General features: G+C 47.1%; 1 protein-coding gene and 1 pseudogene across 4 annotated transcripts in view; one reads left to right on the top strand and one right to left on the bottom strand.

Annotated features, from left to right (window-relative positions):
- The window catches only part of ST6GAL1 (ST6 beta-galactoside alpha-2,6-sialyltransferase 1), a 156,952-nt gene extending 143,338 nt beyond the window's left edge, over positions 1-13,614 (bottom strand). For 2 of the 4 annotated variants that reach the window (XM_054550434.2, XM_024244137.3), the window contains exon 1: positions 13,115-13,612. The gene's annotated coding sequence lies outside the window, so the exon portion shown is untranslated. 4 annotated transcript variants of the gene reach the window in all.
- Positions 13,615-21,118: 7,504 nt separating this feature from the next.
- Positions 21,119-21,593, top strand: LOC100437982 (large ribosomal subunit protein eL29-like; annotated as a pseudogene).
- The last annotated feature ends 202 nt before the right edge of the window (positions 21,594-21,795 follow it).

The following is a 21,795-nucleotide window of genomic DNA, read 5'->3' as shown; positions in this document are numbered from 1 at the left end:
GGATTCGGCAAGAGATATTGTCCTTGAAACATTAAAAGAGAGGGAACAATCGTCTTAGCCAGCAAGCCAGACCTTCACAGCCTGCCTTTGCAGGCACTGAAGTGGAGGCTGAGACATGGGCTCTGGAGGCAAGCAGGCCTATGTTCAAGTCCACACAACTCAACACACTCACGGTCTAACTTTGAGCAAGTCACTGAATCTCCTTCAACCTTTGTTTCCTCGCCTATTAATTTGAGATAATAGGCCGGGCATGGTGGCTCATGCCTGTAATCCCAGCACTTTGGGAGGCTGAGGCGGGCGGATCACAAGGTCAGGAGTTTGAGACCAGCCTGACCAACATGGTGAAACCTCGTGTCTACTAAAAATACAAAAATTAGCCAGGCATGGTAGTGTGTACCTGTAATCCCAGCTACTCAGGAGGCTGAGACAGGAGAATGGCTTGAACCCGGGAGGCGGAGGTTGCAGTGAGCCGAGATCACACCACTGCACTCCAGCCTGAGCAACAGAGTGAGACTCCATCTAAAAAAATTAAAATTAAAATTAAAAAATTAAAAATTGAGATAATAATAGTGTATGCAATGTTACGAAAATTCTATTAAATAACGCATGTAATGGTTCCAGCCTCAAGTCCCGCCACTTCATGCCTCATGCATTTCTCTCCAGGAATATCAACCTGCTAGTGTTTCCCTGACATATACAAAATGAGCCATTTCTCACCCTCAAATCTTTGCTCCTGCAGCCTTCCCCTGCCTCAAAAATGCTCATTTCCCGGAGGCTAACAGCTACTACCTTCTAAGACACAGCTTGTGTGTTGCCTCTTCCAGAAGTCTTTCCCAAACTCACTGGATCTTCTTCCCATCATCTGTGCACACCCAAATCATAATATTTATCACACTATATTGTAATTAATATGTGCATATCTGCCTTCGACTAAGCTCTGGAAGCAACAGACTATGGGGATTATTTGGATCTATGTTCTAAAAATGAGCATTGCAGTCCCAGCACAGTGGCTCACGCCTGTGATCCCAGCACTTTGGGAGGCCGAGGTGGGTGGATCACCTGAGGTGAGCAGTTTGAGACCAGCCTGGCCAACACGGCAAAACCCCATCTCTACTAAAAATAACAAAAATTAGCTGGGCGTAGTGGTGGGCACCTGAAACTTTGGATGAGTTTCTGGCCCTTTCTGAAGCTTGGTTTTCTTATTTGCAAAATGGAGCTAATGATACCGACACAGCAGATCTTCCTATGATGATTGGATGAGAGAACACACAACATGCCTAATCAGGGCCAGGCACACAGCAAAAGCCCAGAAGATGGTAAATTTTGCCACGTTTCCTTCACCAGACTTGGTTAAGACTTAAGTCAAAACATTCTTCTTCACTTGCTGGAAAGAAAGGGATCAGCCTTAAACATGGTGGGTGCCCTCAATTCCAGCACAGAGGACCGTCGAGAGGTTGTAAAGGGTACAGCGTTCCTAAAATTAAAGCTGGAAGCTCGGCACTGTACTAAGGAAAACTCCATCAACCAAGAGATGGATGCAGATTTACAAAGACTGCAATGAAAAAAATTTACAACCATCCTCCTGGGACATGCAGTACTTTTCCAGGTGCCAGATTTCCTGATCATCCAAAGTGTATGTAATGTATTTATTCCTGTGGAAATAATTTATGAATACAAGGTCAAAAGGAGCTGAAGCCAAGGACAGAACAGGGAGAGAGTTGCCAAGATCCAAGGGAAACAAGGCTTAAGCCTCCTTTGATGGCTTCCATCTTATTCCACCTTTTTAGAGCAGGTGAAAACTACTTCATTACATTGTCTATAACTTGTCCCACCCCTTTAGTTCTAGTTTGCACCTTTCTGCTTCTTGCCCCGTGGTCACAGACTCTCAAAGCTGGAGGGGGCCTAAGTGGGCATTGAGGTCAACCCCTCTGCAATGCAGAAGTCCTCTGATGGCAAACAAGTTTACTTGCAACTTTTCTTTTCTTTTTTTTTTTTTTTGAGATGGAGTCTTGCTCTGTCGCCCAGGCTGGAGTGCAGCGGCACGATCTCAGCTCACTGCAAGCTCCGCCTCCTGGGTTCACTCCATTCTCCTGCCTCCGCCTCCCAAGTAGCTGGGACTACAGGCACCCACCACCACGCCCGGCTAATTTTTTGTAGTTTTAGTAGAGACGGGGTTTCACTGTGTTAGCCAGGATGGTCTCGATCTCCTGACCTCAAGATCCGCCTGCCTCGGCCTCCCAAAGTGCTGGGATTACAGGCGTGAGCCACCGTGCCCAGCCTACTTGCAACTTTTGCTTGGATCACTTTATAACACGGCAGTGGCTTCCTTGTAACATAGCTTGTTCCATTGTTGAGTAGCTCCATTAAGTCAGTTCTCCCTTATTTGTTTTCCTGCAACTCTTTCCCCTCCTCACCCACCCCCATCTTGCTTCTCCCCTCTGCAGCAGCCACTCAGTGTGACTCTAATGAAGTGTGATTTCTTCCACATGAAAAGGATGCCTCTTATTTTTATCTCTTGCAAACTAGAAAGTCCTAGTTTCCACATTTATTCCACCTCCGATATGCTGTCCTAAGCCACTGTCATCCAAGTAGCCAATTTCTGGGTGTGCATCATTTTATCACTCTCTGGAGGGGACCCAGGAAAGCATAACACTCCAGGTAGGTTTGAACAACCAGACAAAGTACAATATAACTGTAACAATTTCTCCTCCAGAGCCCAAGATCAAACACTCCTTTTCTTCAGCTCTCTCTCCTCCCTCCCTACCACTTAAGTGCCAATTCTCCCACGAGGTCCTGTTCCTGATCCTGAGACCAGAAACAAACTTGGAAGGCCCAAGGATGGTGGGAGGGGGAGGGGAACGGGATGACGCAGCTCAGTTTTTGCACTTCAAGCTGAGGACACCAAACCAGGCAGGCTACCTCCAAAAATAACCTTCCATGCAAACAGCCTCTTGGTAGCTTCCTGAGAGCCCTTCAATTCAGCTTTCCAGAGTGCAGACCCCAGTGTTTCTGTGCCCACTCTCTCACCATCCTTTCCAGAACTTGATGGACTAGGTTCATTTAACCCACTGACATTTACAACCATCTTTCCATATGTTTGAGGTCTAAAAACACTTCGAAATATATTTTTATGGGAATACATAAATGTCCATCAACAGAAGATTGGTAAGGTAAACACATTCAAAATATAGAATGCAATGCAGCTATGAAAAAAAAAATAAACACTGACATGGGAAGACCTCCAATACATACAGTAAAATGAACAAGGCAAGTTTGTAAATGGACTAGGATAATGCCAGGAATGTCCGATCTTTTGGCTTCCCTGGGCCACATTGGAAGAATTATCTTGGGCCACACATAAAACACACTAACACTAATGATAGCTGATGAGATCAAAGAAAAAAGAAAAACACAAAAAAACTCATAATTTTTAAAGAAAGTTTACGAATTTGTGTTGGGCCGCATTCAAAGCCATCCTGGGCTACACGCGGCCCGCACGCCACAGGTTGAACAAGTTTGATCGTAATCCATCTACTGAGTTTTAAAAATGTATTTGCATATAACCATAAATACACTATAAATGTGTACAAAGGGGCTGGAAGGACAGACATCCAACTTCAAACAGTAGTCACTGCAAAGAGAAGTGGAATGAGGGAGGAATGGCATAAGCTGAGGGGTTAATTTTTTACCCCATTTGAATATTCTAAAAAAAAAACCATTTCATTTATTATTTATGTGAAGAAGCCTCCCAGTCCTACATATATGTTTCATTTGATAATCTCAGAGCTGGAAGGGGCTACACAGGGCTGAGAGTTGATTCTCTGAGGTGGCATACCCAGGGTGGCATGCATTTGTCCGAGGTCAGAGAGCTAGCCACCAACAGCCAGAGACCACAAGTCACAGTCCAGGTCTTGAAATAATGGGTGTCCCAGTGGATTAAGGAGAGGACTTTGACTTGATTACTAAATCGGATAGACTTTCCTATTTTATTTGAGTCAAAAATTCCTACTTGGGTGTAACAGCAAGTTAGAGGAGACCAAGAATCATTAAAATCAGAGGTGGAAAAGGGACCCTGTCTTCCCATAGAAGGGGTGTGAGAGAGGGCCTGCTACCAAGGACTGGGACCTTCTCTAGGTCCCCCGCCCTCATCCATAAAGCAAAGGGAAGGGACTAACAGAGGGGATGGGAGATTTGCAAGCATGGGGCGTTGTGTGTGTCAGGTGTTCATCTGAGCTACCACCACATCTTCGGCATGAGAGACCGGCAGCAACGCTCCCTGAATGCATTCTGGTGAGGCTGCAGGTGGCAGTCAGGGACCTAAACTGCATATGGAGGCTGCCTCCCAGGAAGGGAAGGCTGGGCTCGAGTCTGATTTAGGTCCAACTCATATTGAGCCACTTGAGCTGTCACATGGGTTATCTCATTTAATACTCACAAAATGTTTACAAATATGCTCCAAGAAATTCAAAAGTCACTTTCTAAAAGCATAAATCCATTAAGGGGTGGGGCCCTTATTTGAAATCAGGTTTCCTGACTCCGAATTCAGTGCTCCCTCCACCCTGTCTGTTTGCGACACAGCAAGGCCTCCTTACTTGGGCAGTAAAGCTTAAGAAGTGCCCAGGTTGGAAGCTGGGCACAGTGGCTCATGCCTGTAATCCCAGCACTTTGGGAGGCCAAGGCAGGAGGATCAGTTGAGCCCAGGAGTTCAAGCCTGGGCAACACGGTGAGACACCCATCTCTACAAAAAAAATAAATAAAATTAACTGGGTGTGGTGGTGCGTGCCTGTAGTCCCAGCTACTCGGAGGCTGAGGCAGGAGGATCGCTTGTGCCTGGGAGGTCAGAGACTGCAGCGAGTCATGATCATCCCACTGCACTCCAGCCTCGGTGACAGTGCAAGGCCCTGTCTCAAAAAAGAAAAAAAAAAAAAAAGGTCCTAGGTTGACTTTCTGTCTCTCTCCTAACTCCCAATCCTCCCTACACACACATACACACACACAGTCCCATGACGGCGACAGCAGAGACAGGCTCCTAGCCAGCACAACTCAGTGCCTCAAATATGCATCATGTGACTGAAATAGCTATGGCTCGGCTGATAAGATGTCTGGGATGTACTTTCGTGTAATCTGGGGTTGACGATGGGGTTACGGATCAGCCATGCGTTTCAGTCATAGTTGAAGCCAGGTGATATGATACAGGGTTCCTTACACTCTTCTTTGTGCTTTTGTATGTTTGAAATTTTCCATAATAAAAAAGACTTTTTTTTTCTGATGTATCATGTGAGTGATCATTTCTCTCTCAACTTGTCACTTGGTGGGGGTTTCCATTTTAATTAACTTTCTGCTTCCCTCAGCACAGAAAACCAAACAATGGCCTGCTGTCATGGTAAGAAAAAATATCAGGAGCAAAAGCGTGCGGCTTGTGAAAACCTCAGTTATAACAATAACAGCTATTACTTAACTGAATGCTTCTTGTATACCTGGCACTGTACTGAGCCTTTTACCCACGATTTCATCTAATGCTCATAATCGCCCTATGAGATAAGGTCTGTTATCCCCATTTTACAGAGAAGGAAATTGAAACTTAGTAAGCTTAAGTAGCTTGTCCAAGTCTACACAAGTGATACATAGTGGGCAAGAATGCAAATCCCGAATTGCTTGTGCTGTTAGTTTTTCCCATTCCCACAATAGATATTTAGCTACTTTAAGACTTTATAGGTAATTGAACTAAATCCATGAACTTTTAAAAATGGTCATACCCTTTAAAGTATAACCCACTAATTTCAACTTTAGGACTATCCTATGGGAATCATCTGGAAAATGAACAGAGATTCCTTCATAAATATTTTATTTTATTTCATTTCATTTCATTTTGAGACAGAGTCTCGCTCTGTCACCCAGTCTGGAGTGCAGTAGTGCGATCTCAGCTCACTGCAACTTCTGCCTACCAGGTTCCAGCAATTCTTCCACCTCAGCCTCCCGAGTAACTGGGATTATAGGCACCCTGGCCACCACGCCTGGCAGTTTTTTGTATTTTTGGTAGAGACAGGGTTTCACCATGTTGGCCAGGCCGGTCTCGAACTCCTGATCTCAGGTGATCTGCCTTCCTCAGCCTCCCAAAGTGCTGGGATTACAGGAGTGAGCCACCACACCTGGCTCTTCACAGATATTTTAATCACAGTGTCAATTACAATAAGCGAAAGTTAGATGTGGTTGGCTGTCCAGTGTGGCCTCATGCAGGAGGCCTTTCCCACTGCTCCAGTCATTGGTGACTCCCTCCTCAAGGTCACACGGCATCCCGCACTAATCTCTTGTTACCCCTGCCTCCTCCTTTGAACTATCAGCTTCTAAAAAACTAAGCTCTTCTTATTTGTCTTTGGTTTAGAGTGGGCACTCAAATATGTGGTGAATAAATTAATGTGACCCTGGAGCTGCTCATTTAACACATGCAGACGTTGAAGACTGGGGTATTAAAGTTAAGTTTTTGAAGGTCACAAGGGCAGACTGGAACTCAACACCATGAGCAGGGCTCTTCTCTCCCCACTGTACTGTCAGTACCTGTAGACTTCTCAAGAACCGATGGGTGACAGCTGAACATCTGAGGCAACAGTGGGAAAGGCAGAGGCAGTTGGAGGCTCCTGAAATTTTATAGGCCCTCACTGAAATGATCAGATCCCAGGGGCCCACACAACCTTGGAGATGCCGAACAGCTGATATGGGTGACGAATGAAAGGATACAGCTTTAATGCAATGTTAACCATGAAATGTATATATGGGAAGGTTAAGCAAGAAGGCAAGAGACATAACTGCACATACAGTATGTTCTCAACCATTTACAAAAAATAAATCCATTTAAAAAAAAAAGAAGAAGGAAAATTGCCAACTGTTAAGAGGGGTTGTCTTTGGATAGCGGAATTTTTTTCTGTTTCTCTCTGCTTTTTTGTACAGTACTTTCCAAATTATCCTCAACGGTCAAGTCTTTTTTTTTTTTTTTGAGACAGAGTCTTGCTCTGTCACCCAGGCTGGAGTACAGTAATGCAATCTTGGCTCACTGCAACCTCCGCCTCCAGGGTTCAAACGATTCTCCTGCCTCAGCCTCCAAAGTAGCTGAGATTACAGGCACCCGCCCACCATGCCCGGCTGATTTTTGTGAGATGGGGTTTTACCATGTTGGCCAGGCTGGTCTTGAACTCCTGACCTCAGGTGATCCAGCTGCTTCGGCCTCCCAAAGTGCTGAAATTACAGGCATGAGCCACTGTGCCCGGCCCCTAGCTTTATTTTTATAATCAGAATAAATAAAATTTAAATCACTACATTGACTCTGAAGGCTAACCTGACCTTTCTAGTATAATAATTACTTAGAAAATCATCTCAGTATTTTAATATGGTGAAACTGCACTGCTCAATGCTACTGTTACATATAAGCCTATCAAAAATACATCTATAGGAGTCAGAATGCCATCGTATAGTTTTCTGCAGACAAGCAAGAAAAAATTCATTTGCCTCTAATTCAGTTTTTATAGAACAAATCACTGATACTACATCGGAGCAACTAATTCCCTGTCTAAATTCTTAGGAATCTAATGGTCCAGAACAATTACTATGAATTTCATTAATGAATTATTCCTGTATATTTTTAATGCAACCATGTCCTCATATGTATGAAGGACCAGATTTTCTCTGAAGCCTTCCCTCTTGTACTCTGTCATTTACCACCTGCTCTTGCCTTTATTCATGAAGAGAAGGGGACCCCAGAGGTCAATACTGAGATAAATTAGATCAATTTTCTCTGGGCTCCTGAGAGCAATTTCTAAGGGAGAGCCAAAAGTGTTTTAAGCAAGGGTGGTGGAGCTAGGCTGGGCTTCCCTCAGGCAAAGAACGGGTGGGTCTCCATGCTCTTTGTAATCCCAGGCTAAGCACAAGACCCCCTCCACCCCCACCACCTGTTTGTCAGTAAATACAGAACACATAAATAGAATGACTTGAGATTTTACTCACTTATGTGTGAAGGTTCTGGTTTTAATTTTTTTTTTTTTTTTTTTTTTACTAGTTCTAGTCATCTTAGAGTCACACAAACTTCACAACTACTCAAAGCCTCCCTTGATAGTTTGGCAGGCCTTGCTTTACACCTCTTTGTGACAGGTGAGGTCTTCTAATCTAAGCACATGAGCTTACCCTATGGGGTCATTCCCCCACTAACATTCCCTACCCCTTTAAAAGCTGGCCTCACACCAGTCAGAATGGATATTATCAGAAAGTCAAAAAGTAACAGACGCTGGCAGGGTTGCAAAGAAAAGGCAATGCTGATACACTGTTGGTGGGAGTGTAAATTAGTTCAACCATTGTAGAAAGCAGTGTGGGGATTGCTCGAAAAACTAAAAATAGAACTACCATTGACCCAGCAATCCCATTACTGAGTAAATACTCGAAGGAATATAAATTGTTCTACCATAAAGACACATGCACGCATATGTTCACTGCAGCACTATTCACAACAGCAAAGACCTAAATACCCATCAACAGTAGCCTAGATAAAGAAAATGTGGTACATATATATACTATGGAATACTATGCAGCCGTTAAAAAGAATGAGATCATATCCTCTGCAGGAACATGGATGGAGCTGGAGGTCATTATCTTTAGCAAACTAATGCAGGAGCAGAAAACCAATACCACATGTTCTTACTTATAAGTGGGAGCTAAATAATGAGAACACACGGACACAAAGAGGGGAAACGACAGACACCAGGGCCTTCTTGAAGGGTGGAGGGTGGGAGGAGGAAAGGGAGCAGGGAAAAGAATTACTGGGTACTAGGTTTAGTACCTGAGTGACTAAATACTCTGTACACCAAACCCCCATGACACAAGTTTACCTGTATAACAAACCTGCACACGTACCTCTGAACCCAAAATAAAAGTTAAAAAAAAATAAAATTTTTGATCGAGACCATCCTGGCTAACAAGGTGAAACCCCATCTCTACTAAATATACAAAAATTAGCCGGGCGTGGTGGTGGGCACCTGTAGTCCCAGCTACTCGGGAGGCTGAGGCAGGAGAATGGCATGAACTCAGGAGGCGGAGCTTGCAGTGAGCCGAGATCGCACCACTGCACTCCAGCCTGGGGAAAAGAGCGAGACTCCGTCTGAAAAAATAAAAATAAATAAATAAATAAATGAAAATTTTTAAAAGCTGGTAAGCACTCAAGCCTGCCAAGAGGTCTGACCAGTCATAAGAATGCGTCATGTGACTTAATGCCCTCAACAACCCCAGGAGATTCATACACCTTACTCCCCTCACTTTACACAACGCAGAGGCTGCCTGCTGGTTTTCTGTGGTTGTTGTTTTGTTCTGTTTTCTGTTTTTGAGACAGGGTCTCGCTGTGTCCCCAGGCTGGAGTACAGTGGTGAGATCTCGGCTCACTGCAACCTCCACCTCACAGGCTCCAGCGATTCTCCTGTCTCAGCCTCCCAAGTAGCTGGGACCACAGGAGTGTGCCACCACGCCCAGCTAATTTGGTTCTTTTATTTTTTGTAGAGATGGCGGTGGGGGAGGTAGTCTCACTCTGTTGCTCAGGCTGGTCTCAAACTCCTGAGTTCAAGGAATTCGAACTCTTCCCTCCTTGGCCTCCTGAAGTGCTGGGATTACTGGAGTGGGCCACCGTGCCTGGCCCAGCCTGCTGGTTTTAAAGTAATACTGGAGACAGGAATATGACCCCAAACCCCTCCTATGGCCTGAGCATCTTCCGCTCCGCTGGAACAGCCTATGCAGAGACTGGGCAAGGATTCTCACTGTACAAAGAAGGAAACTGGAGCCCAAGAGGTTAAGTAGCATGAACAGCTAAGTGCTGCCTCTCTCTTCTGTCTTCTCACTGCCTGTTGCTTTATGATTTCATACAAAGCAGCCCCTAAATGGGGAAGCACAAGACAGAGAGACATGGAGGAACCCAGCACAAGAGTAAAGTGAACCGTTCAGCAAACACTAAAGAAAGCTGATCCCCAGAGATAACTGCACTATTCAGCATACCCACCACTGGGATCCCTGGCTTTGCTTAATAATCAAACCTATTTAAATCCGTAAGGAATTGGTTCTCTGACTTAAAGGGTGTTGTTATAACAACCATAACTTTGGCTTTTCTCTGGAGTACCAACTACTGGTTTGATGCAACCATTTCCCTTTTACGCAAAAAGGTGCACTAAAAGTAGACCACGCGTTGTTGTGTATCATGGGCAAGTAATTTCTCTTCTCTAGGCCTCCGTTTTCCCATCTGGAAAGTAAAAGGGTCCAGTCACATGATTTCTGAAGTTCCTTACAGGGTCAGCGTCCTGGTGAGAAAACTATACTGCAGTGCCAAGAGGAATTGATGTAGGATTTTTCTTCTTGGTCCTCCAGCCAGCAACGCCCCACCTGTGCCTCGCTCGGCCATGCAGGTGTGTCCCAGCTCACTGTATTATAGCTTGTACCCGCGTTCGGTGGTTCCGAGCTCTTGCAGCACACCAAAGAATAATGAGGATACACTGGACATTGAAGGGAGAGGAAGGCAGATAAGAATTTTATTGAGTGTTGAAAACAGCTTTCAGCAGAGAGGGGACACCGGGTTGGTCCCCTACCTGAAGACGGAAAAGTTCCCCAGTGTGGCTGGGTCAGGGGCCTTTTATGGACTCAGAATAGGGAGTGCATGCTGACCGGTTTGTGAGTATGCAAAAAAGATTAAAGCAAAGACACCACTCAAAGGTGGGCACGGCAGCATAGAAAACCAATTAGGAAAAGGTGGGTATATGTAAAATAGGTGAAAGGTAGGGATCAATTAGGGGAAAGCACGACAAACAGACAAGTTCTCACTCTGGTCTGAGGATTTAACTCTTAGCTTGGCTTTCAGGCTTTAAACTGTCTTTGGCCTGGAGGTGGGGGCTTCACCGGGTACCCGCCCCTATCTGCCTAGGCATCCGGCTGCCTCCTGTTGCTACCAGAATCACACTGAGAGTGAAACACGCTGGAAACTCTAAGGAAAAGAAACAAGCGTTAACTAGGAGATAACAGGGACAGTGCAAAACAACACGTTAACTTTGGGGAAATCCGGCTTCTCAGTGTTTTTTTGGTTTTCCTACTTCTTTGCCAAGTACACAAATAAGCAGCTACTTCCATGGGACTCTCATTAAAAAAAAGTAACTTTAACAAGATCAATGAAAACAACGCTTTGTTCTCCCACGAGTGGCTCAGGAGTAGCTTGCTAAGAGACACTTTCTTCCCTGTGGGGCTGATGTCAACAGCCCGTGCTTTTGCCCAAAGAAAGGCCTCCTGGCACAAGGATGAGAGGCAAAACATCTGAGTCTCCATAGCTGGCCTTATTCCAATTTGAGGGGAAGGGGCAGCCAGGACAGAAAAATAACTAAGCTTTTGAAAGGCTAGAAGTAGAGTAAGGAATTACTAAATCTATTTTTTCTCAACAGAATAAAGAACTCTTGAAACGGATAATGGAAGGGTGCAGCTTTCGATTTGAATTACTCTTTGTTTAACCCTATTCTGCCTAAGGCCACTGCCTTTTAAGCCAATCACAGAATCCCGGTTTTGCCTTTAGTTGCCCGCAGAGCGATGCAGTGGGAGTTGGGAGACCCACACTCCAGTGTTCTCTCTGTGGCCCGTTTCACCCGGTTTAAACTTGGACAAGTGGCTGAACTCTCCGGCCTCAGCTTCCTGCCTGTAAAATGAGAAGGTTCCCCAGATGCTCTCTAGACCTTTTCAATAACAGTGGAATAGGATTGGAGGCTCTCCAGTTCCCCCCGGGGACAGGTTAATCTTCAGCCACACTAGCCAAGGTGAGGCAGCAGCCCGCCCGCTCAGCAGGCACACACTGGGGCGGCGGCGCCTCCATTCCTGCTCACACTGCACGCCCACAACCTGCACCAACACCATCGCCTCAGAGACCAATTCACCGCGAAACCATCTCCCTGCTGCAGATCGTGTCTGATTAACATCTGCAAAGCTGAGCTGAGCATACGTAAGCAAAGAAAAAGCAAAACAAACAAGAGTCCTCTCTTTCCGGACCTCGGAATTTCTTTCAAATAAACTCAGAATTGAAAATTGCACGTCCCCAGCTAGAACACGAGGTTTCGGCTGGCCTTGCTTGCGAAAATGCATTAACAAGCCAAAAGGGGCTAGTGACATCTGGAGTGTCTGGGCACACGGACACGGGCCTTAGAGGCAAAGCGCAAGACCGCACTGGGCGACGCGTACATTCTTCCCGCAGGCTGAGGAAGCGCCCAAAATATCCCCCACAGAGGGAATCGCCGGAATGCGGGGACAATAGTGCGCCCAGCACTCTCTTTTTCTGAGGGGCACCCTTAGACTTAACCCAACCCACATCTCTAAGAGACCTCCAGGAGGTGAAGGTGAGGGGTGGTCCACTTCACCCAAACGAATCCGCCACGGCCGGGGACCGACTCTCAGCCTGGAGTAACCTTTTTGTAGCTGCTTTCTTGTTTTGGTTTCCCTTTTTAAGTCTGGCAGTTTAGTCTGACGCCCAAGCGGTACCTTTTAAATGTCTCTCTCGCCCTCTTCCAGCAAGTGGCGCCTCTAGAGCCACTCCCTCCCCCGAGGCTGAGACAATGGCTCGGCACCGCAGGGCGGCCCCTAAGGGTTTGCGGTGCGTCCAGATCTCCGGGCAGGGCGCACGTGCATTTGTTATGGTGCCTGTGCCCTCTCCGCTGCCGCGGGCCTCTATTTGTCGATCCGTAAACCCAGAAGGCAGGATTTGAAGGAACCCGGACTCTGCAAGGCGCACCGCCCCCCCGCCACCCCACCCAATACTGACGGTGCCGTGGAGAAATCCGTGTTCCCCGGGGCTGCGCGCACGTGGGTTTGTTGTGGATCCGCAGGCTCGCGGAGCCAGAGAGAAGCCAGGGTGGCGCTTTGGCCCGGACAAAAATACACACACCCCCAGCCAAAAGGCGGCCAGCCCCGGAGCCAAGGCAGCTGAGGCGGAGCTGGAGAGAGATTCCCTGCGCCCTACGCGCGCCACTGGCCCCGCGGCTCCGCTATCCTCCCGCGCCCCTTTGCATCACACTCCTCCCGGGATAGCCCGGGCCGGGCCGCGCCGCCGCCCACCGCACCCCCTACTCACTCGCTGCACTCTCGGCCGCGGAGGCTGCGTTTGCTCAGCCCGCTCGGTGGCGGCCGCCCGCTCCGCGCCCACGCCGGTCGGTACCGGCTCCCTTTGTTAGCGCCGGGCAGTGCCCCAGGCGTCTTCCTCAGCCCGGCCCTGCCCAGGACTCCCCTCCCCCAGGTGACTCCAGAAAACGCGCTCGGCAAGGGCAGGAGCGCCCGGGAGCTGGGAACCCCACTAGGGAGTCTCGGAGGAGGGGTCCGCTGGGGAAGAACGGGGGACAGAAGACGCAGAGTGGAAGGGACTGGAGAAGGAAGGAAGAAGAGCGCGGCGGAGGGGCGGGAAGGAAGCGAGTCGCCTCCGTATGCAAATAGAGTTGCGAAGACTGGGTCGGTCTCCGCCCCCACTCCACCTCTCGCCACCGGCCACACCGCGCCCCAAACCGGCCTGGAGGTCGCTAGCGAGTGGGCTTGGGGTTAAAGATTCCTGATGAAGGCACTGAGTGATGCTAGAATCCTGCCTGCCCTCAAGGAGGGTGGATCGAGGGCCGAGTGGGAGGGGCCACGCGGCTGCGCCAGGACCCCTAAATGCCTCTTCCCCGCTTGGCCGCGAGGGGTCAATCCAGCAGTGTCCGGCTTTTGGTCCTAACATTTGGGCACTGTACACCCGGTCTCTGCTACCGGCTGACTGCGAGACCCTGAGGAAGTCGCTTAACCTCTCCGAAGACTCCTATTGCTCTTATCTAGAATAGGAAAGAACAAAATCTTTCACTGCGTTTGGCATTAACCGCCTAACATTGAGGCATGGCTCCTACTGGGCGCTCTCAAATGGCAAATACAGAAGGAGAGGAGCGTCCTCGAACCCCTGCACCCAGAGGCTTCCACCCCAAGCTGCAAGCTGAAAGACCGAAGCCTCAAGCCGGATGGTGAAGGGAGCGAGGTTCTTTCTTTTCACCCGGACGACGGTGGGGCTGCTGGGGAAGGAAAGAGGATTAACCAAGCTGCGTACTGACCATCCCCGATAGCCCCAGTGATTTCCCTAAGACAGAAGAACTGCCCAACAGGAGGGCGGGAGGGGCCTTTAAGGCCTCCACTCCAGCCTCCCATAGCCCAAAGAGAGGATGCGACTACCAGAGGCAATAGTCATATGCCAGTTGTCTACTGAGTGCACACTAGGCACCAGGCTGTGTGCTGGGTGGGAAGGGGGAAAGGAAGGAGATACTGGAAGGTTTGGGGGTCCTCTGGGAACACAAAGTCCAGTGCACACTTAAAATGCCTGAAGCCCAGGCCCAGAGTTCTGTCTCCAAATGAGGTGCCTACTCCCCATCACCAACCTTGGAAAGGGAAGTTACGTCCGCACCCTGTCCCCAGCACCCTTCTTCCAAACGCTGCTTCCTCCCTGTCCTGATCCTGGCTCCCTTCTGCTGATACTGTCATTCCCTTCCCTGCTGCCCCTGAGGCATTTTTGCTCAGTACAAAGAGCTCCAGTTGAAGGGAGTTCCAGCCAGAGTGAATTCAAATCTCTATGACCCACTCACTGTGCCTTCTTGGGTGAGTTCCACATCCTGTGAGCCTCCCTTTCCTCTTCTGCAAAATGAAGATATTAAGGAAAGCATTGTTTTCAGGATTCTGTGAAATGACCTATGTGAAACACTTAGCTTAGTGTTTGGCATATAAGAGGTGCTCCTGACAGTAAAATGTATGTATGCGTGAATGAATAGAAGCAGACAAGTTCAGAAGACTATTTCTGGAAGGATGCTACATTGAAGATTTTAGGCCCTATTCTAAAAAGGGAGGGGGGGGGAAAGGAGGCTATTAAAAGATTCTGTGCAGTAGCATGACATGCATCTTTGTATTTTACAAGGATTCCTCTGGCACCACACTGGAAAATAGATGGCAGAAGCAGAGAATGCAAGAGACTAGATTGGAAGCTGACATCAATGGAGATATAATAAGAGCCTGAACTGTGTCAGTGACTGTAACAACACAGAAGAAAAGGACATCTAAATAATAGCTACCATTTGGAGATCTGACGTGGTTTGGCTCTGTGTCCCCACCCAAAAATCTCATCTTGAATTGTAATCCACATGTGTCAGGGAAGGGACCTCATGGGAGGTGATTGGATCGTGGGGGCGGTTTCCCCAATGATGTTCTTGTGATAGGGAGTTCTCACGGGATCTGGTTGTTTGATAAGTGTCTGGCATTTCCCCTGTATTCTCTCTCTCACCTACCGCCATGTAAGATGTGCCCTGCTTCCCCTTCACCTTCCACCATGATTATAAGTTTCCTGAGGCCTCCCCAGCCATGCGGAACTGTGAGTCGATTAAACCTCTTTTGTTTATAAATTACCCAGTCTCAGGTAATTTATAATTTTCTCAGTAATGTGACAATGGACTAATACAGGATTCAAAGCACCTTGTTTATTACATTGTCTCTCCTTTTCATCAGATAATTAATGGTCTTAGTCCTATTTTGTGGATTAGGAAACTGAAGTCATCTAGGAAGTGAAGAGAGAATTTGACACATTCTTCCACATTCTTTGAAAGCCTTAATCATCTTCATCATCACCCATGTGTCAGCACTACTTGAGAACTAAGAACAGCCAGGCGCGGTGGCTCACGCCTGTAATCCCAGCACTTTGGGAGGCCTAGGCGGGCGGATCACGAGGTCAGGGACCGAGACCATCCTGGCTAGCACAGTGAAACCCTGTCTCTACTAAAAACACAAAACAAATTAGCCGGGGCCGTGTGTGGTGGCTCACGCCTGTAATCCCAGCACCTTGGGAGGCCAAGGCGGGTGGATCACGAGGTCAGGAGATCAAGACCATCCTGGCTAATATGGTGAAACTCTGTCTCTACTAAAAATACAAAAACAAAAGTAGGCAGGCGTGCGGTGGCGGGCGCCTGTAGTCCCAGCTACTCAGGAGGCTGAGGTGGGAAAATGGTGTGAACCCAGGAGGCGGAGCTTACAGTGAGCCGAGATCACGCCACTGCGCTCCACAAAAGCAGGAGAGGCTCTTTCAGAGGTTGTCCATTCCACACTCCCCAGTTCTGTTTTCCAGAGAACTGGAAAACCAAATTAAGGAGAAAACAAGGGAAAAGGTTATCTCAACACTGAGATAAGCACAGATGATATGACACGTGCAAAAATTTCCTGGGCATCTGAGACAGATGAGTGGGCAAGCAAGGATGCTCCTGGTAAAATCCCAGGATGGGAGCCGTTGTGGAGCAGCCTCCACCGAGGTTCTCTCTCATCAGTTGGGACCCTCTGACCTATAAGTGAGAGGCAGAGGCTGGGGCATTACTTTGGAGATGATTCTGTCCTCCCCAGTCTGTACGTGTGAGGCTTCTCCTCCCCATTTTCTCTGGGGTCCCTGCCTTGACTGGTTGGTTTTGGTTTTTTTGAGGAGTACAGATAGCCCACTTTCCCTCTGGACAGTATCTCAGTTCTGGGCCCTCCACCCACACCTTCCTGCTATGGTCTGAATGTTGTATCCCCCCAGAATTCGTACAATGAATTCCTAACCCCCAAGATGATGGTATTAGGAGGTGGGGCGTTTCGGGGAGGTGATTAGGTTGTGAGGGCAGAGCCCTCACAAATGGAACTAGCGCCCTTATAAAAGAGACCCGGGCCAGGCATGGTGGCTCACACCTGTAATCCCAGCATTCTGGGAGATTGAGACGGGCGGATCACCTGAGGTCAGGAGTTTGAGACTAGCCTGTTCAACATGGTGAAACTTCATCTCTACTAAAAATACAAAAAATTAGTTGGGCATGGTGGCACTCGCCTGTAGTCCCAGGTACTCGGGAGGCTGAGGCAGGAGAACTACTTGAACCCAGAAGGCAGAGGTTGCAGTGAGCCAAGATCACGCCACTGCACTCCAGCCTGGGCAAACAGAGCAAGACTCTCTCTCAAAAATAAGTAAATAAATAAATAAATATTAAAAAGTAAAATAAAAGAGACTCCAGAGAGCTAGCTAGCCCCTTCCAACATGTGAGGCTGCAGCTAGAAGGTACCACTTATGACCGGGAGACTGAGCCTTTTGTAAACACCAAGTCTGCCATCATTTTAATGTTGGACTTACCAGCCTCTCAAACCATAAGCAATAAACTCCTGTTGTTTACAAGCCACCCGATTTATGGTGTTTTTGTTATAGCAGCCCAAACAAACTAACACATCCCCCATCCCTCCCCCAACCCTTGACCTCAACCTTAGCCAATATATAATATTTTTAGGTAATGCATTGCTCAGTCATCATTTCAGACATCTTATGGATTAATACACATAATTTTCATTTACAACAATCCACCTGCAAATAATATGTTCATAACACTCTTGAATTGGAGGTGATGTTTCATGAGGGAAAAAAAAAGACAATAAGCAGTTGAAAATTTCCTCCCAAATCTTTCTTCCCCACCCACTACAGATGTTCATCAAGTTCCTTAAATAAACCTCACAGTTCTCCTCTTCATATCACATCTCCTCTTCAGTACATGTTGTCTAATATGAGGATAGGTTCAGGGGCCTAAAAGAACTGTGGTTTGCCTGTGCCCACCATGTTGTCTTTCAGTGCTGCCAGCCTTATGGATGATTATATATATATATATATATATGTTCACAGCTAGTCTACTAAGTCTGTAGAACTCAAGTTTAAAAGTAGAAAGAAAATAGCAGCATGCTCAGCCCCCTTGCCGTGTGATGCCCTGTGCCACTGTGGAAATCTGCAGACTCCCCACTTGCATGAAAGCTCTCACCAGATACAGTCCATTACCTTGGACTTCTCAGCCTCCATAACTGTAAGAAATGACTTCCTTTTCTTTATTAAAAGAGAGAGAGAATAACAGCACCTCTAATTTAAGCACACAGGGATGGCTCCTGCTGATTGCTGTGAGGCAGACCTGCACAGATGGGCTGATAAAGCAGAGTGGGGGCGGAGAAGAAGAGTGCTAGAATGCAGGGGCTGGAAACTAGAAACAGGTCTCATGAAAGGATCACAGCCACAACACTGGGAGGATGGCTGGCCCCGCAGCCCCGAGTACATCAAGAAGTGACTTGCTGGCTCCAGAAACCTCAGAGTAGAACACGGGCATGACAAGATCAGGATAGGTCAGAGAAATAGACATATACGTATCATGTGGGCACATGAGTAGTTAGGCTGCCCTTCACCCAGTTATCTTCTGTGTCCAACCCCATCCTAAGTCCCTGGGAAGATACGAAGAGAAACCAAGACTATTCCCAAATCACATATGTTTTAGCAAAATATCTCAGTTCGTAATAATAATTTTCATGTATTGAACATCTACTCATAAGCTATGCCCGGGAGACCAGATACACTGATAATGGCAGGGAATACAAGAGCTCGGGGACTCTGAGGATGCAAAGATGCTTGTAATAAATTCTCTCAAAAAAGATTCAGGAAATTGGCTTCTCTTGGGAGACTTCTATCAGAACCAAAGTAGAAATTGCCTTCTATGTATTAATGATCTAAGGATGACAGAATAACTCGTAGGAATAGTCAATGTTTTATGCAAGAGGTTCATGGGTCAATGAAACTTCTTTGCAGTTAATTTCTTTGAGTGGAGGAGGATCAGTATTTGCTGCCTGTTGGTGATCTGTCCTGAGCCTGCGTCTGTAAGGTCTCATGTTTTTAATAGTGTTTTTTCTGATGTTACAGTTAACATTTGCTTTAGAAAATTCAGAAAAGTCAGACAAAGTTAAAGAAGCAAGGGGGAAAAATTGTCAGCCCATCAACCACAAACAGAATTAACCATCTGGCCTATTTTCTTCCCGGGCATTTTTCTGCAACTCTCTATATTTAAAATTATAATGTACATACAGTGATATCCGGCTTTTCTCCCCCATTTAAATATGTCATAAGCATTTCCTATGTGTATTTAACAATAAATGTAGTCATTCAGTTTAGCCCTTATTACATGCAAAGCAAGCATTCTTCAGCAAGTTATTAGTGGTTTATTGTACTAATGGTTGGCTATACAAGAGACAGTTTAGTGGTTGAGTGGATACTCAAGTCAGGTTTGAATCCTGACTCTTCTACCTCCTAGCTTGGTGACTTTGGACAAATTACTTAACTTCTCTGGCTCTGTTTCCTTAACTGTAAAGTAAGGATAATAGTATCTGCCCCATAAAGTTATTTTAATTAATAAATGGGCCGGGCATGATGGTTCATACCTGTAATCCCACCACTTTGGGAGGCTGAGACAGATGGATCAACTGAGGTCAGGAGTTCAAGACCAGCCTGGCCAACATGGCGAAACCCCGTCTCTACCAAAAAATACAAAAATTAGCCAGGCATGGTGGTGGGCACCTGTAATCCCAGCTACTCGGAAGGCTGAGGCAGGGAGAATTGCTTGAACCTGGGAGGTGGAGGTTGCAGTGAGCTGAGATCACGCCATTGCACTCTAGCCTGGGCAACAGAAAGAGACTCTGTCTCAAAAAAATAAATTAATTAATAACAAGAAAAGTGCTTAAAGCAATACCTGGCACAGTAAGCACAGAGTAAGCAGTAGCTATTAACAATATGTGAATGCATCGTAAATTGTTCAACCATTCTCCTGCAGCTGGAAATTAAGGTTGTTTTTGGTCATGCCTGTAATCTCAGCACTTGGGGAGGCAGAGGCGGGTGGATCCTGAGGTCAAGAGTTCGAGACCAGCCTGGCCAACATAGTAAAACCTTGTCTCTACTAAAAATACAAAAAATTAGCCGGGCGTGGTGGTGGGCGCCTGTATCACAACAAGCTAATTTTTTGTGTTTTTTGTAGAGACAGGGTTTCAACATGCTGCCCAAGCTGGTCTCGAATTTCTGATCTCAAGTCATCTGCCTGCTTCACCCTCCCGAAGTGCTGGGATTACAGGCATGGGCCATGGCACCCAGCCAGTGAAGCTTAATTCTTTCTTTTTTTTTTTTTTTAGACGGAGTCTCGCTCTGTCACTCAGGTTGGAGTGCAGTGGTGCGATCCTGGCTCACTGCAACCTCCACCTCCTAGGTTCAAGCGATTCTCTTGCCTTGGCCTCCCGAGTAGCTGGGATTATAGGCACCCGCCACCACACCCAGCTAATTTTTGTATTTTAGTAGAGACAAAGTTTCACCATGTGGGCCAGGCTGGTCTTCAACTCCTGACCTCAGGTGATCCGCCCACCTCAGCCTCCCAAAGTGCTGGATTACAGGCATGAGCCATGGCACCCGGCCAGCGATGATGAATTCTTAACCAAAATATTTGACTAATTACAGCAAGTGACGGCCAGCGCTGAGTCCTGGTGACTTGAACATTCAGTTCAAAGGATTACCCCGTCACAGACTGTGTTTTACGCACATGTGTTTTCTACATCTCTCCCCAAGGAGAGCCAATATTTTTTGAGAGAGGCCACATAACACACAGCACACCAGTTTAGGAGACAGCAGGCCTGCATTCCACATTAAACTCTCACAACCAGCCTGCAGACCTCAGCCAAGGCACTTGCCCTTTCTTGTTCTCAGTTTACTACTTTATGAACAAGGGCAGTTGGATAAAATAAGTTGTTTTCAAGCCTGGCTGAACTTTGGAGTCACCTGCTGAAATTGTTTATAGTATAAATTCTCATTCTCCTCCCCAGGATATAATGGTTCTGAGGTCAGACGCTGGGTATCTATAATTGTTAACAAATTTCCCAGGCAATGCTGATGAGCTTCAGGGTTTGCAGACAAGTCAGCTGGGTTACCTCTAAGGCTCTTTCTAGCTTCTCACAAAGAAATTCCTCCAAAGGGAAAAAGCCACCAACCATGCCTGAACATGTTCGTGCCCCATCACCAAGGGAGCTTTCTCTGCTGGTGCTGCCCTGAGTGAGGTACCCTTTGCCAAGGGACTGTGGGCTTTAGACAGCAGAGGCGTGGTTGCAGCCTCAGCCACATTCTCATTGATTGTCATCACCAGTAGTTAATTAAGCACAAATAGCTGGGCAATAACCTTTGGAAAAAGCCACATTTCTTATTACTAAGATATTTCCTGCTCTTCCAATTGTAGGTGCTTCAGGAGCCACAGCTTAAAGTGCAGACATGGCCAAGTCCAAGAACCACACCACACACAACCAGTCCCGAAAATGGCACAGAAATGGTTTCAAGAAAGCCTGATCACAACGATATGAATCTCTTAAGGGGGTCGACCCCAAGTTCCTGAGGAACATGTGCTTTGCCAAGAAGCACAACAAGAAGGGCCTAAAGAAGATGTAGGCCAACAGTGCCAAGGCCATGAGTGCACATGCCGAGGCTATCAAGGCTAAGCCCAAGATCCCAAAGGATGTCAGCCGCAAGTTCAATCAACTTGCCTACATTGCCCACTCCAAGCTTGGGAAGCGTGCTCGTGCCTACATGGCCAAGGGGCTCAGGCTGTGCCGGCCAAACGCCAAGGCCAAGGACCAAACCAAGGTCCAGGCTGCAGCTCCAGCTTCAGTTGCAGCTCAGGCTCCCAAAGGTGCTCAGGCCCCTACAAAGTCTTCAGAGTAGATATCTCCGTCTGCCAACATGAGGACAGAAGGACTGGTGCAACCGCCCCCCTCCCCCCGCCCCCGCCGACTGCCATCTGCTTGGGGCTGGGGTCCTTCTGTGCTATTTGCATAAATAAACCTGAGGCAGGAAAAAAAAAGTTATTGCCTAAAGTTTAAATACCTCCCTATGAAACTACATTAATTTTCTAGTCCCTCTTTGTA

This window comes from Pongo abelii, chromosome 2 (assembly GCF_028885655.2).
Source record: "Pongo abelii isolate AG06213 chromosome 2, NHGRI_mPonAbe1-v2.0_pri, whole genome shotgun sequence".
Lineage (NCBI taxonomy): Eukaryota > Metazoa > Chordata > Mammalia > Primates > Hominidae > Pongo > Pongo abelii.
Note: the sequence above shows the minus strand (reverse complement) of the source record. Positions and strands in the feature narration are given on the sequence as shown.